The following is a 14,041-nucleotide window of genomic DNA, read 5'->3' as shown; positions in this document are numbered from 1 at the left end:
AGTAGACCTTCTTGGAACTCAGCACAGACTTGTAATAAAATAAGTATCTCTGGAGATGAAAACTAAGCATCTTTAATTTTTAAGATTTTCAGATAATTCCAAAATAAACAATTTGAGAACTCCAAACTAGATGACTTCTAACTTAATTCTCATATTCAAATTCTATGATGTAATTTAGATCCTGCATTAACCAACAATTTAACTTACATTTGTTTTTCTAAAATCAAAACCAAGTCACTAGTTTGGAAAGGACTATTATTTATCTGACCATTCACAATGGCAAAAGAAAAAGAAAAAACAAAACAAAACAAAACATTATTTTTATTTGGCCTGTGATGAATTTCTGCAGTCCATTTCTTTACTACTTTCTGTAAAAATTCTTTTTAAAATATTACCTCCCTGTCTTCTGAAAGCCTATGACAGTCCTCATGAGTTAGCATACTTATTTTTGTAGGTTTAATACAACATTGTATCTCATAGCTAGAAAGCTAGCTTCTTGGGATTAGACACTACTGCCATACATTATTGTTTTTACAGTTTCTAGAACAATATTTATTAAGTATATAAAAGTGATTTTTAATAGACAATCATGACTTATTCTATATATAATTACATAAAAGCAATGCAGCAATTCCATTTAAATTTAATTTTTTTATTTAGAGAAGAGCATGCTACATTAAACAAAAAAAAATTTAACAATTCTTGTTCAGAACAACAGGATAATGGCAGTGGACAGGACTGGAGCGAGGGTGAGTGTGTGAGAGTGTGAGTGAGTGTGAGAGACAGTGTGAGTGAATGTGAGTGTGGACGACCAACCTTAAGCAATACAGAAACGTGGGGCAGAAGGTTCCTGTGATGTGGACAGGAGCAGCCAGCTACGGCAGTAAGTGGCTCGTCAGGGTACTTCTCCCTGAATGGCTGGGAGGTCCCACCATTTTGGAAGATCCCTGGTCTTTTCAGGAAGGAGGCAGAGGGAGTGGCTAGGACTCAGCGACTGGAGCCCACCAATGTACATCACACCATTGGACCAGTGGACCTCACTTTGTCAACACAGACCAGTGCACAGTAGCGGCACTGTCAAGGTGTCTGCTGCAGAAGCTGTAAGCATCTGGGAGCCAAGCACCATTCCCCACAGCAGCAACCTGATCAGAGTGAAGACACACCCCCAGCAATAGAGGCCCAGGAGCAGACATCTATCCCCAGGCAACAGTAGCACACATGGGCAGCTGAGACCCATCCCCAACAGCACCAGTAGAGGCTGAGCAGGATTTGAGCCCCATCACACAGCAGCACTGACCAGCCACCAGTGGCAGGAACTACGGCTCCAGTGGGCCCTGTGAGATCTAGCAGCCTGGGGTAACAGCAGGACCTGCAGCTCCAGCAGCAGCCGCTACCAGGACAGACCAATACCAGCCACTAGTAGTCGATCCTCCAGGACCCAGAGCAGGCAAGAGGGACCACACACCAGAATAGTCTGGGAGCCTTATTTGATACATACCAACCTCCCTACACATCCCAACATCCCTCACTGGGTCTAGAACTACCAGACAGCTAAAATAGGGAGACAAGGAAACAACACCCAAATGAAAGAAAAGGAGGAATCACCAGAAAAAAAATACATGAAATGGAAGAAAGCAATTTGGCAGATAAAAAATTCAAAGCAATAAATTTAAGAGTGCGCAAACAATTTAGTGAGAACTACAAGCAACTAAATGAGAATTATAAATATCTCAGCAGGAACTACGTTAGCTTAAAAAAAAAAGAGATAGAAGCTATGAATAAAAATCAAGAGGAAATAAAGAACGATATAACTGATATGAAAAATACCTTAGAAGGATTTAATAGTAGATTAGAAGAAGCTGAAGACCAAATCAGTGAGTTAGATAACAAGGTAGGAAAAAAACACACACATAGAGCAGTAAATGGGGAAAAAAATTAAAAAACTGGAGGAGAGTTTAAGAAAGCTCTGGGATATTCTCAAAGATAGACCACATGTTAGGACACAAAATAAATCTCTACAAAATTCAAGAAGATTGAAATCATATCAAGCATCTTCTCAGACCATAATGGCATGAAAGTAGAAATCAATTACAACAAAAACATGCAAAAACATTCAAACACGTGGAGGCTAAATAGCATGTTATTAAACAACAAATGGGTTACCAGAGAGATCAAGGAAGAAATTAAAAACTTCCTGGAAAACAGTGAAAATGAACACAACAACACAAAATTTATGGGATGCAGTGAAAGCAGTCCTGAGAGGGAAGTTCATAGCACTACAGGCATACCTCAAGAATAAAGAAACATTTCTAATTGACTTTCTAACCCTACAACTCAAAGAACTAGAAAGTAAACAAACAAACAAACAAAAAAAACAAGAGCAGGTAACAGTGAAGGTCAGAGCAGAAATAAATGACATAGAAATTTAAAAAACAATTCAAAAGATCAACAAAACAAATAAGTGATTCTTTGAAAAGATAAATGAGATTGATGAACGCTTAGCCACACTCACCAAGAAACAAAAAGATAAGGCCCAAATGAAATCAGAAACAAAGGAGAAGTAACAACTGACACCACAGAAATACAAAGGATCATTAAAACACACTACGAACAATTCTACACTAACAAACTATACAATCTAGGCAAAATGGGTAAATTTCTAGAAACTCATGGTCTCCCAAATCCAAACTGGGAAGAGATAGAAAACTTGAATAGACCAATAACAACTAAGGAAATTGAAGATGTAATCAAGAAACCCCCAGCAAAGAAAAGTCCAGGCCTGGACAGCTTCACAGGGGAGTTTTACCGAACATTCAAAGATGATCTAACACCCGTTCTCCTCAAACTATTCCAAAAATTCCAAGAAGAAGGAAGACTTCCAAACTCATTTTATGAAGCCAACATAATTCTAATTCCAAAACCAGATAAAGACACTCAAAAAAGAAAACTGCAGGCCAATACTCCTGATAAAAACAGATGCCAAGCCTCGGCTGGTTTGGTTCAGCTGTTGGAGCACTGGCCTGCAGACCAGAGAGGTTTGGTTCCCGCTAGGGGCACATACCAAAAAAAAAAAAAAATAGATGCCAAAATCCTTAACAAGATATTAACAAATTGGATCCAGCAATACATCAAAAATATTATTCATCATGACCAAGTGGGATTCACCCCAGGAATGAAAGAATGGTACAATATTTGCAAATCAATAAATGTAATACACCACATAAACAAAATAAAAGATAAAAACCATATGATCATATCAAAAGATGCTGAAAAAGTATTCAACAAAATCCAGCACTTATTTTTTATAAAAATGCTCAGCAATGTGGGAATAGAAGGGCCTAATAAAGGTAGTATATGAAAAACCTACAGCCAACATCATATTCAATGGGCAAAAATTAAAAGCATTTACCTTAAGAATGGGAACCAGACAGAAATGCCCACTCTCACCACTCTTATTTAACATAGTACTGGAAGTCTTAGCCACAGCTATTAGACATGAAGAAAACATAAAAAGAATTCAAATTGGAAGAGAGAAAGTGAAACTGCCATTATTTGCAGATGACATGATACTGTATATAGAAAACCCTTAAGATTCCATCAAAAATCTACTAGATTTAATAAATGAATTTGGCAAAGTAACAGGATACAAAATTAACATCAATAAATAGACAGCATTCTTGTACACCAACAAAATCAATGAAAAAATACTAAAAAAGCAACCCCATTTACCATTGCAGTAAAAAAATTAAGATAACTAGAAATAAACTTAACCAAGGAAGTGAAAGATCTATTCGCAGAAAACTACAGGTCACTGAAAAACGAAATAGAAGAAGATATTAAAAAAGTGGAAGTGTATACCTTCTTCATGGATTGGAAGAATTAACATCATTAAAATGTCCATACTACCCAAAGCAATCTATAGATTCAATGCAATCCCCATTAAAATACCAATGACTAGAATAATACTTCAAAAGTTCATATGGAAGCAAAAAAGATCCCAAATAGCTACAGCAATCTTGAAAAAGAAGAACAAAATAGAGGGGATCACAATACCAGATATCAGGTAATACTACAAAGCCATAGTAATCAAAACAGCCTGGTACTGGCACAAGAACAAGCATATAGATCAATGAAACAGAACAGAGTACACAGAAATTGACCCAAGTCATTATGCTCAATTAATATTTGACAAAGGTGGCAAGAGCATACAGTGGAGTAAAGACAGCCTCTTTAATAAATGGTGTTGGGAAAATTGGACAGCTACAAGCAAAAAAATGAAGCTAGACAACCAACTTATACCATACACAAGAATAAACTCAAAATGGATAAAAGACTTAAATGTGATTCATGAATCCATAAAAATCTTACAAGAAAATGCAGGCAACAAATTTCAGACATCACACGCAGCATAATTTTCACTGATATAACACCTAAGGCAATGGAAGCAAAGGAAAAAATGAACACATGGGACTACATCAAACTCAAAAGCTTCTGCACAGCAAAAGAAACAACCATCAAAATGGAAAGGGAACCCACTATATGGGAGAGTATAATTGCCAACGATACACCAGATAAGGGGTTAATTTCCAAAATATATAGAGTACTCATACAACTCAACAAAAGGAAGACAAAGAACCCAATTAAGCAATGGGCAGAGGACATAGACACCTCTCCAAACAGGACATACAAATGGCCAAGAGACATATGAAGAAATGCTCAACATCACTAATCATCATAGAGATGCAAATTAAAACAACAATCGGGTATCACCTCACACCTGCCAGAATGCCTGCCATCAACAAATCATCAAACAACAAGTGCTGGTGAGGGTGTAGGGAAAAGGGGACTCTAGTACACTGCTGGTAGGAATGCAGACTGCTGCAACCACTATGGAAAACTGTATTGTGTTTCCTCAAAAAATTAAAAATTGAACTGACATTTGATTCAGTGATCCCACTTCTAGGAATATACCCTAAGAAGCCTGAAACACCAATCAGAAAGAATATATGTACCCCTATGTTCATGGCAGCACTATTTACAACCGCTAAGATCCAGAAATAGCCCAAGTGTTCATCAATAGATGAGTGGATAAAAAAGCTTTGGTACATATACACAATGGAATACTATGCAGCTATAAGAAAGATCTCTTATCCTTTGAGATGACATGGAGGGACCTGGAGGGTATTATGCTAAGTGAAACAAGCCAATCAGCGAAAGACAAATATCACATACTTTCACTTATTGTGGAATATAATGAACAAAACAAGCTGAGAAACAAAATAGACCCAGAGACATGGAAGTGGGGTACAGACTGACAAACCTCAGAAGAGGTGGATGTGGGGGGAGGGAAGAGTTAAACTATAGAACTTATATGCATGTGTGTGTAAACAAAGACATAGACAATAATTCTGGGGGGGGGGTGCAGAATTGGGAGGAGCGTGTCAATGGGGGGAAAAAGGAGAAACATCTGTAACAAAAATTAACTAATTAATTACTTACTAAAAACAATTATTGTTCAGTTTAGGAGCTTGAGAATTAGTTGGTTTGAGCTATACAGTACACCACTGTACACAAGATGGCTTGTGAACAAAATTTTGTGTGTTAGCCCTTCAAGAGTATGCCTTTGTCTCTAACCATTTCTCCCTGGTAGAAAGAAACTTTACTGTTTTTCACAGCCAGATGTTTTGTGAGTGCCTCTTCCCAGCTCTGGTGCACTGGGCCTGGGAGACCTGTTTAGGGTTTAGACCCCAGCTTCTCAAGGAGAACCCTCTACAGCTGAGATATTACTCCAGAATACCAACCACTACTCATGAGAGAGGGTGGGGCCAGCTCTTTCAAGCCTCTACCCTTTCTACCAGTCTTGATGTGGCTGCTTCCATTTAAAATTTTTATTTAACTGTAATTTATATTAAGAAATTTGTTCATAGCTTCCCAAATGGTCCAAGTGTTTATCTTTTTTTTTTTTTTTTTTTTTCCATTTTTGTTCAGATAGAGTGGGAGGGAGAGAAAGGGAAAGAAACATCGACATGAAAGGAACACATCGAGTGTCTGCCACCTGCATGACCCAGTCAGGGCCAGGGACAAACTGCAACCGAGGTACGTGCCCGTAGAGGGGACTGAACCTGGGTCTCTCTGGATCGTGGGCCGACGCTCTAACGCTGAGTCAAACCGGCCAGGGCTATCATTTTTTGTATTTTAACCATTGACATACCTCTACACTTAAATAAAATCTATCCTATCTCCAGAATATAACGTGAAAATAATAAGTATTATTAAAAATTATAATTTCTATATTGAGAATAATAATTTACTAATTAAAAATAAGAAAATATAGTTAGTTTTGGCTTCTTCACTGAGAGACGAATTAAAAATAAATTTTTGTTATTACTTAAAGATAATCTTAATTTATTTGTCTTTGATTGGGAACATATTTGAAAGAACTTTCTAGATAAACTGGTTGTTTTAGTTACTGGGATTTAATTAGTAAATATATTTAATAAACTCTACAGTATAAACAATAGTGTTATGAATTATGTTAGTTTATGTCATTTAGCTTTTTGTGTTGCAAGTTGAAAACTTGACGTATTACCTACTCCTTTTTCTTTAGTAAATAAGACTTTTTGTTTATCTACTAGCATTTTAGGAGTTCTAAATTTTTAAATTTTTAAAATGTATAAATAGCTAAAACTTATATTTTTTCTCTCCTATATAGAAATTTTTAAAAATATGTCTTTATTGATTTTTTTAGAGAGAGAAAGGGGGAGAGAGATAGAAACATTGATATGAGACAGAAACATCAATCAGTTTCCTTCTACACTCCCCTCCTGGGGGTCGAGCCTGCAACTCATCATATGCCCTGACTGGGAATTGAACCGGGACCTCTCAGTCCATGGGATGATGCTCAATCCACTAAACCACACCAGCTGAGCTCTCCTATACACATTGTATGTATTGAGCAAATTTCTCTAATCCAAGAGTTATACTGCTAATATTTTAATTGGGAACACTTAGAGAGATAAATGTGTTGTATTATCCTATAATTGGAGATTAAGTTAGGATAATGATGGTATTTTGTCAAAATTAATTCTGACATGCAAGATTGTCATAATACATTAAATGCCAAGCCATAGGAACAGCACCCCAGAAACAGGAGCTGATGATTCAAGCTTGGCAGGATTTCCTTGTGTTCAATGTTAAGAACTAGCTTAAAGGCTGGTCATAACAATGTTGGAGAAGGAAGAATTCCTCCTTCCAATATGTTCCTTGAGTTCAAAAACATACTGGAGATGTCAAAAGATATTTTTCAACTTTTTTCTTTATTGATTTTAGAGAGAGAGGAAGGGAGAGGGAGAGAGGGATAGAAACATCGATGAGAGAGAACATTGATTGGCCACCTCTTGCACTCCTGCATGTCCGCCCCTGGGGATCTGGAACACAACCTGGGCATGTACCCTGACAGAGAATTGAACTGGTGACCTCCTGGTGCATGGGTCGATGCTCAACCACTGAGCCACACCAGCTGGCCTAAAAAGATTTTTGAAAATTACAGCTCTGGAAAATAAGGTCAAGATTTGAACTTGAAAGTCACCAGTAAATAAAAGCCCCAATGTTCACAGAGTTTTTGAGAGCTTTTAGACAGTTACTATCTGAAAACTCTTAGTTCCTTATCCTCAATCACATTTAGTGATTTTTTACTCTTTCTAGGTTTGTTAATTATTTAATTAAAGTTATGAAATGTATTAATTTCATACAAGAAAATTCATGAGTGGTTTTTTTTTTTTGGTACGTGCCCCTAGCAGGCCAACGCTCCAACCACTGAGCCAGGACTTTAGGAATGGTTTCAACTCAGTTAATTAACTCATGCCCTTAACATTTGATTCTCATCCTTACAGACATAGAATGCTTTTTCTTTTCTTAATTATTAAATAATTTGAATTGCGTCATCATAAATTCAAACTATTCCTGCAGTGATGGTAATATGTTACACACACACACACACACACACACATATATATCTGTTGTTTGCACCAAAGTATCTATAGCATAACTGAGCAGTCTCACTACAATAACCACTTGGTCCAGATAATATGCTTCCCTAAAGGACTCTCTCTACTCCATGCTAGGTTAATAAGCACTACTACATTAAAATAATATAATCTCCCTACTGTGGATCTTAAGGCTAATATGGAATTGTATTAACAGTGTTATTGCACATGACAATACTAGGTATTAATGGAGTTTTGTGTACTCTGATGAAAACAACAGATTTTTTAAAACCCTTATAGAAAAGTCAGGTGAAAGTCAGTATATATCATACGCAGCAGAATTTTCACTGATACATCACCTAAGACAACAGAAACAAAGGAGAAAATGAACAACACATGGGACTACATCAAACCAAAAGCTTCTGCACAGCAAAAGAAACAACCATCAAAATGGAAAGGCAAACCCACTATATGGGAGAACATCATTGCCAATGATACATCAGGGGTTAATTTCCAAAATATATAGAGTACTCATACAACTCAACAAAAGGAAGACAAAAAAAAATTTAAAAAGGGCAGAGGGACTGAATAGACACCTCTCCAAACAGGATATACGAATGGCCAAGAGACATAGGAAGAAATACTCAACATCCTTAATCATCAGAGAGATGCAAATTAAAACAACAATGAGGTATCACCTCACACCTGTCAGAATGGCTGCCCTCAACAAAACATCAAGCAACAAGTGTTGGCGAGGGGACTCTAGTACACTGCTGGTGAGAATGCAGACTGGTGCAGCCACTATGGAAAACAATATGGTGTTTCCTGAAAAAATTAAAAATTGAACTGCCATTTGACCCAGTGATCCCACTTCTAGGAATATACCCTAAGAAACCTGAAACACCAACCAGAAAGAATATATGTCCCCCCGTGTTCACAGCAGCACTATTTACAATAGCTAAGATTTGGAAACAGCCCAAGTGTCTACCAGTAGACAAATGGATAAAAAAGCTGTGGTACATATACACAATGGAGTACTATGCAGTTTTAAGAAGGAAAGATCTCTTATCCTTTGAGACGACATGGAAGGACCTGGAAAGTATTATCCTAAGCGAAACAAGCCAAGCAGAAAAAGACAAATACCACATGATCTCACTTATTCGTGGACTATAATGAACATAACAATCTGAGGAATAGGGTAGACCAGAAACATGGAAGTAGGGTACAGACTGACAACCCTCAGAAGAGGGGGTGGTCGTGGTGGGGGAAGAGATAAACCACAGAACTTATAGGCATGTACGCATAACCAATGGACATGAACAACAAAGCCAGGGATGGGGCGGGAGGATGGGGAGGAGGGTGCCAATGGGGTAAAAAAGGAGAAACATCTGTAACAAAATTTTTTTTAAAAAAGTCAGTATATAAAAACATTCAAATAACACAGATTATTATAAGAAAACAATTTTTGACATAACAATAACTTTCACGTAGATCTTACTATATGTTGTAATTATCCGTATCTGCAATATTTATTTTTGATGCCTTCGATAGCTTTTCTATATTACGTTTTAAATGTTTTTTGTTTTTCCAAAATATATCTATACATTTTTCCTTTTCAGTAAATTGGAAAAAAAACTTTTAAAAAAATTAAAAATTTCGATTGAGTACTGGGAAATGAGTTTTCTTTTCCTATAAAAATAGACACATATTTGTATTTAAAATATATTGTGTTTTGTAATCAGTGTTTCAGTTTAAAATATTTATGATTTATTTGACCAGTTAAAAAATACTTTTGATTAGTAAAGAAAACCTATTTGGGATTTTATTTAAAAACTGAACTAAATTATAGAGTTATAAAACTTACAAGCCATTGTTTCTTAGACTTAAAAATAATTTAAGAGTGCATATAAACTGAACCATCATTTAAAATATAAAAATATATATATAATAATGTCAACAATAAAAAAGAAGATAAAGAAGTACCCTTATAAATGAATTAATGTTACATGAGCAGAGCAAGGATGATGAGCCAGGTACAGAAACTCCCAGAAAGCCCTGGATGCCTGGTGAGAGGCAAAATTAGGAAAACAAGAACCTTGTGCCCTGGCCGGTTTGGCTCAGCGGTTAGAGCGTCGGCCTGCGGTCCTGAGAGACCCGGGTTTGGTTCCCGCTAAGGGCGCGTACCTCGGTTGCAGTTTGTCCCCGGCCCTGGTCGGTTGTGCGGGTAGCAGCCACTCGATGTGTTCCTTTCACATCGATGTTTCTCTCTCTCTCTCCCTCCCACTCTACCTGAACAAAAAATGGAAGAATGTCCTCTGGTGAGGATAAAAAAACAAAAACATAAAAGAACCTTGTCTTCAGGGTACCCTTTACCCACTAGCATATCACTGGTCATGTGGTTTGGACCCCCTACCTTTTCCTCCCTAAAGATAATATCTAGGCTTCAGTTGTATTTCAGCACCAGACCCAGAAAAGCAATAAAACTAGACATGTGACACCAAGGCTGCCTCAGGACCATCAGCATTGACTAATGAGCCCTGCCCTTGCACTGGCCAATCAGTGGAGGCCACACCCTGAAAGAGCACACCTGGAAATCTGCTAATATTCTATTCAGACCATCCCCTGAGACCTCCCCTAAGATTTCCACCTGTAATTGAGAGATAAATACCCTCAACACAAAGGGGAGCATGCTTGAACCATTCCCTTCTCCCTTCTTCTCTCTAAGGACCCCTGGAGACTTACAACCAAGGGAGCAATGGGCAGTGGGAGCTCGTCCCAAGCTAACTCCCTGCACCTGTCTCCAAGGCCCTCTTTTCTCTGACTTCCCCATGAGCCAAAGCAGCCCAGCCTGGGCTCTCGTGTTGCTTCTCCTATGCCCTTTCTCGTTTCACTGTCCTAAGTGTGTTTTTGTTGAAGCCAATACATTCTGACTTGCTTTAATTTTATTTTCACTGGCTTTAACATATTTTTTTGTGTTGAGAAGAACTGAGGTCCCAGCTGGTAACTCCAACTGATAACATTGGTACTATTTAGAACATCTTAGTCTAGTGTCATCTTAGTGTAAACTCTGATTATGATTAAGTAGAAAGCAGTATTAAATAGACAGTATAGCATAGGATAAAAATTTGGGCTTCAGAGTTTTTACCTCTTTTTTTTTCCATTTTAGGATAACAATACTACTTTTTTTTTTTTTACTTTAAATAATTTTTACTTTTCAATTACAGTTGGCATACAATATTATATTAATTTCAGGTGTACAACCCATTAATTAGACATTATATAACTTACTGAATGATCACTCTGATAAATCTAGTATCCATTTGACACCATACATAGTTATTACAATATTATGGACTATAGTCTCTATGCTGTACTTTATATCCCTGTAACTTCCTTAATCATCAATTTGTACTTCTTAATCCCTCTGCCTTTTTCACCCCCTCCCCACTCCTCACCCATCTGGCAATCGTTCAAATGTTCTATGAGTCTGTTTCTGTTCAGCTTGTTCATTTATTTTTTATTATTTTTTATTTTTTACTATTTTGTTTTTTAGATTCCACATAGAAGTGAAATCATATGGCATTAGTCTTCCTCTGACTTATTTCACCCAGTACTGTAACTTCTAGTCCACCTATGTTGTTGCATATTGTAAGATTTCATCCCTTTATATGGCTGAGTTATATATGCACCACTTCTTTATCCATTATCTATTGATAGATACTTAGATTGCTTCCATATCTTGGTTATTGTAAATAATGCTGCAATGAACATATGGCTGTATAGGTCTTTTATTTTTTATTTATTTATTTTTCCACATCTTTATTGTTGGATGTAAAATGTATTACAGATGTTCCACATTTTTCCCCCACTGACCCCCTCCTCCCCACTCCCGCCCCCCTCCCACCTTTTCCCAAACTATTGTCCGTGTCCATTGGTTATGCATATAAGTTCTTTGGTTTATTTCTTCCCACCCCCCCAACCCCTTTCCCTTTGAGGTTTGTCAGTCTAGCAATGAATTTGTGCTTCTTAATCCCTTCACCTTTTCATCCATTCCCCCAACCCCTTTCCCAACTGGCAACCAACAAAATGTTCTCTGTATCTATGAGAATGTTCCTGTTCTTCCTGTTCATTTTGTTTGTAGGTTCCATTGTTGATAGATATGTATTCATTGCCATTTTGTTTGTTCATATATTTTATCTTTTTCTTTAAAAAGACCCTTCATCATTTCATATAATAACGGTTTGGTAGTGATGAACTCCTTTAACTTTTTCTTGTCTGGGAAAGTTTTTATATGGCCATCGATTCTAAATGACAGCTTTGCAGGATAGAGTAATTTTGGTTGTAGGTTCTTGGTTTTCATCACTCTGAATATTTCTTGCCACTCCCTTCTGGCCTGCAAAGTTTCTTTTGAGAAATCAGCTGACAGCCTAATGGGAACTCCCTTGTAGGTCACTAGCTGCCTTTCTCTTGCTGCTTTTAGGATTCTCTCTTTGTCTTGAACCTTTTGCATTTTGATGATGATGTGTCTTGGTGTGGGCCTCTTGGGGTTCATGTTGTTTGGGACTCTCTGTGCTTCCTGGACTTGTATGTCTGTTTCCTTCACCAAGTGAGGAAAGTTTTCTGCCATTATTGTTTCAAACAGGTTTTCGATTTCTTGTTCTCTCTCTTCTCCTTCCGGCACCCCCAAGATGCGAATGTTGGCGCGCTTGAAGTTGTCCCAGAGGCTCCTTACACTATCCTCATTTTTTTGGATTCTTTTTTCTTTTTGCTATTCTGGTTGGGCGTTTTTTGCTTCCTTATATTCCAAATCGATGGTTTGCTCTTTGGATTTACGTACTCTATTATTGAAGCTATGTAAATTATTCTTTATTTCAGTTAAAGCCTCCTTCGTTTCTAACTGTGCAGCGATCATTTGTGACTGGTACTTTTTTATGCTCTTGAGGCCCTAAGTTCACTGAGGCCCTCACTGAGTTCATTGAGCATCCTTATAAGCAGTATTTTGAACTCAGCATCTGTTAGGTTGCTTATCTCCATTTCACTTAGTTCTTTTCTTGGGGTTTTGTTCTGTTCTTTCATTTGGGACCTGTTTCTTTGTATCCTCATTTTGGCTGCCTCCCTGTGTTTGTTTCTGTGTATTACTTAATGAGAGGTATGGGGCTCGCTGAGACCCGATGCTGCTCGTTTGAAAGAATTTAGGAAACACCTGAAGCAGGATCCAAGACAGGCCAATCCTATGGTTAAGCAAGTAGCAACAGCTTGGGTGGGCTTGAAAGTTGTGAAAAATATGGAACGCTTCACGAATTTGCGTGTCATCCTTGCGCAGGGGCCATGCTAATCTTCTCTGTATCGTTCCAATTTTAGTATATGTGCTGCTGAAGCGAGCTGTATAGGTATTTTATTTAGTGTTTTGGGTTTCTTCGGATAAATACCCAAAAAGTGGAATTGCTGGGTTCTTCTTTATCTCTTGTTATATAGCCTTTTTGTTTTTTTGTTGTTTTTTATCCTCACAGAGGACATGTTTTATTGATTTTTCAAAGAGAGAGAGAGAGAGAGAGAGAGAGAGAGAGAGAGAGAAACATAGATCAGTTGCCTACTGTATGTACCCCAACCAGGAATCAAACCTGCAACCTAGGTATGTGCCCTGACCAGGAATCAAACCCACAACATTTTTGGTGTACAGGACAACATTCCAACCAACTAAGCCACCCAGCCAGGGCATATAGCCTTGGTTTAAAGTCTATTTTGTCTGGTGTAAGTATTGCTCCCCCAGCTTTTATTTGTTTGTTTTTGTTTTCTTGAAATATCTTTTTCCACTCTACTTTTGGTCTGTGTCTTTCTATCTGAAGTGAGTGTTTTGTAGATTGCATATGGAAGGGCCTTGTTTTGTTATCCATTCAGCCTACATATGTCTTTTGATTAGAGCATTTAATCCATTTGCATTTAAAGTAATTGTTGATAGACATGTATGTATTGCCATTCTATTTTTCAAATGTTTGATTCTTTTTTTCTCCCTTCGTCTTAAAGAAGACCCTTTAACATTTTTAATAATATTCGTT

General features: G+C 37.4%; 1 non-coding gene across 1 annotated transcript; it reads right to left on the bottom strand.

Moving 5' to 3' along the window:
* Nucleotides 1–13,263: 13,263 nt before the first annotated feature.
* LOC118620655 lies at nt 13,264–13,366 on the bottom strand. The gene has a single exon (XR_004957529.1). It is a non-coding gene; the product is annotated as a U6 spliceosomal RNA (small nuclear RNA).
* Nucleotides 13,367–14,041: the final 675 nt, after the last annotated feature.

The sequence above is a fragment of the Molossus molossus genome, unplaced genomic scaffold (genome assembly GCF_014108415.1).
Source record: "Molossus molossus isolate mMolMol1 unplaced genomic scaffold, mMolMol1.p scaffold_m16_p_7, whole genome shotgun sequence".
Classification (NCBI taxonomy): Eukaryota; Metazoa; Chordata; class Mammalia; order Chiroptera; family Molossidae; genus Molossus; species Molossus molossus.
The sequence above is the reverse complement of the archived record's forward strand: the minus strand, read 5'-3'. Positions and strand labels throughout refer to the sequence as shown.